Source organism: Carlito syrichta, unplaced genomic scaffold, assembly GCF_000164805.1.
Source record: "Carlito syrichta isolate Samal-C Ts95f unplaced genomic scaffold, Tarsius_syrichta-2.0.1 Scaffold288190, whole genome shotgun sequence".
Lineage (NCBI taxonomy): Eukaryota > Metazoa > Chordata > Mammalia > Primates > Tarsiidae > Carlito > Carlito syrichta.
In genome coordinates, this window is record NW_007232286.1 from 18,497 (window position 1) to 21,979 (window position 3,483).

General features: G+C 41.8%; 1 pseudogene; it reads right to left on the bottom strand.

Annotated features, from left to right (window-relative positions):
• Nucleotides 1-1,772: 1,772 nt before the first annotated feature.
• The window catches only part of LOC103255508, a 2,455-nt pseudogene continuing 744 nt past the window's right edge, over nucleotides 1,773-3,483 (bottom strand).

The window sequence follows — 3,483 nt, forward strand, 5'->3', positions numbered from 1 at the left end:
CTGGAGTGCAGTGGCCACTCCCAGCCACCGCAGCCTCGACCTGCTGGGCTCTGATGATCCTTCTGCCTCAGCCTTCCAAGTAGGTGGAACTACAGGCGTGGGTTACCACACCCAGCTAATTTTTTTATTTTTATTGTAGAGATGGGGTCTCGCCAAGTTGCCCAGGTGGGTCTCAAACCTGCGGGCTCAGGCAACCCACTCACCTCAGCCTCCCAAAGCGTGGGATTGCAGGCTGAGCCACCGAGCCTGGCCTAGAGAAATCTTTTTAATTTTCCTGCATGAATTCATTGTGGACAAATAGGTGGAACTAAGATTTTTTAAAAATTCTTTGGACATTTCAGCAATAATTTGGCTATGACATTATAATATCATCTAGGAAATTGATTCAGTGAAGCTCTCTCCTTTTTGTTCCTTCATTCCAAAGTCAAAAGGAAATGCCAGATTGAAACAGACAAGATAGAATTGGGGAAACTCCCTAGGTCTCTAAGAGGACATGGAGACCCTGGCATGCTCCCCACATGCAGTGGTGGTACATCACTGGGTTACAGACTCAGATGCTCAGTATTCACCATGCCCAGGAATCATACCCACAAAATTGAATGGTATGCTTCTTTGTGATGCTGGGAATCCAGACTTTACTAGAAAATGGAAGATTTACACTCAGGGCCTACACTCAATTATAACTTTGTTCCTTACATTCTTAGCTAGGCCATTATCAAGTTTTAGAAGACACTATTATAGGCTCAATCAAACCCAACCTACCGAAGTTCTAGTAATCTTCTAAATATCCATCAGAAAATCTGATCCTGAGAAAATACCGGTTTGCCTCATTTTATCAGAAGTTCTTTCAGGTATGAAATTCATTAGAGATGCATGCAAGTCTTTATATTGCCATACATGGTCTCAGTGAGCCAACTCATCAGTCATAGAGTTCAAAACAGATCTGTTTTCTGTTCATGAGATATATCTGGTCCTTTGTGTCAGGTTCACCACAAAAAACTTGATGTGTACAGCCAAGAATTTCATTCCATTCATGAGGTTAACAATAAAATTCCACATCATTTTTTACAGATTCCTACTGATGGATGAAAGTGCAAAACTTACAGTACTGAATTTTGATATTCCAACCTCAAGGAGCAAGCAATAAAAGAAAATACATTAGCAGAATGATAAAAATAATAACTAAAATTAAATAATAAAATAAAGCCTTTTTAAAAATAATTGGATTGTGAGGTATCTGGGAAAGTAAAATTAAATGGACTGTGAGTTTGAATTGTGTACTGGTATGAGAAACAATCATATACACAGCTTATGATTCCACACTGACTAAATGAAAGAATAATTGGATGGATAAATGAATAAAAGAATGATAGCCACTGGGCTCGGTGACTCAGCCTGTAATCCCACACTTGGGAGGCTGAGGTGAGTGGATTGCCTGAGCCTGCAGGTTCGAGACCCACCCGGGCAACTTGGTGAGACCTCATCTCTACAATAAATCAAAAATTAGCTGGGTGTGGTAGCATGCATCTGTACTTCCAGCTACTTGGAAGGCTGAGGCAGAAGGAGCGCCAGAGCCCAGCAGATTGAGGCTGTGGTATCCGGGTGTGTGCCACTGCACTCCAGTCTGGGCAATGGAGTGAGACTCTAACTCAAAAAAAAAAGAATGATAACCAGCCCCAAACACTTGCAAGTGTCCTGAATTCTTAAGAAGCCACACAATGGGTCTGTCCTATTAATTTTCTATCTCTCCAACTTCCTTTCTAGATGAGATTTCAGGCTCTGCCAAACTTCCTCTTAGTGACAGTCCTGTGGATGGCACCTTTGACCTCCTTGTTTCTCAAGCTGTAGATAAGTGGGTTCAGCATGGGAATCACTGCTGTGTAAAACACAGACACCACTTCATTGAGATACAGGGAGAAACTGCACTAGGCCTTAAATAAATAAAGAAAGGAGTGCCATACCGGATGGAGTCAGCTGTCAGGTAAGAAGAGCAGGTGGAAAAGGCTCTGTGCCTCCCATCAGCAGAGCAGATCCTCAGAACGGCTGTAAGGATGTAAATGTCAGAGACCAGAATAGTCAGGCTACTGAAGACTCCCACCGCTCCAACCACAACAAAAACCACCAACTTAGCTGAGCTCGGTGGCTCAACCTGTAATCCCGCACCTTTGGGAGGCTGAGGTGAGTGGATTGCCTGAGTGCGGGGGGCCAGCCCCTGCAAGTTTTGGGGAGTCCCTTGGAAGATGTGGTGGCGTCGGCGAATCTGTAGGGATAGATATTAAAAGAAAGAAAGATGGAAGGATAGATATAAAGAGGAAGAAAGAGAAAGAAAGAAAGTGGGCAACTGTTCAGTGAAATGAGCAGAAGCCGTTTATTGAAAGTTACAGCAGGTATTTATCCCCAAATTTTACACAGGCAGTCTCACAAGTCTTTCACGTGAACACAAAGCCAGGTGCGGGGGGGCATCCCCCACCCACCAGATGCTTAGGTGTGAGGAGGAACAAACCCCAAGATTGTCTCATTGTTCCCTTTGCTAGTTAAATGTTCTTCAAAAGCAGTGTAACAATCCTTACTAGTCTAATGATGTTCTGATAATCAATAACTTCTAAAGCTCACTCATACCCATGATGACTAAATTAAACTCTACCACTTATACAATGCTACAGAAGCTCTTAATTATAGCTTAAGCCAATTTCCTAAAGAATGTGGCCCAGTCCAAAGATCACACTGGGCCCTACAGGATGTGGCCCAGTCCAAGGTCCACGGTGGGCCACCTTTTGGAACAATAGACGACAATCTCTTAACAAAATGGCTATTCCAAAGTCTTATATGTCTATCCCAATTTCTATGAAAGTTTTCCAATTCTTAATTCTAATATATAAAGTTGATTAGCAGCAGCAAAGCTTCTAAAACCTAAATGTAAATTGTAAATGTACTAAGGCAAAAACTTCGATAGTAGAAAGTGGAGACGATGAAAATTCTTAAAGTTAACTATATTCTTATTAAACCTAAAAATATTATGATTGACTATGTATGAACTAACATGATTCGTAGCATGACCTATTCTACAATACCTTCTATGAATAAAATAAATTCAATTTCTATAATAGGTAGAAAAGAGACCTTACACTAACTGTAGCTAAAGCCGGCCCAAAAGAATGCAGCCCAGTCCAAAGTACATGCTGGGCTCTCAGGAATGTGGCCCAGCCCAAACTCTGTGCTGGGCCACTCTCGAAAATCATCTTCACCATTGAAAAGCTGCAAACAGCTCTCCCTAAGTATATGCTAATTCTATAAATATTGTTTTAAATCTTATAAAGAAGCTTGTACCGTATAAAAGGCTCCCAAATGTGACCTGAATTTGAATTATATCTAATACCTAGGCCGAAACCGCAGTTTATGGGAAACAGGAACAATGGGTTTCTAGAGTCAGCTATGCCTGTCACAGTCACAGAGTCTTCAGCTTAGGCCAGCAGAGTTCCTTTA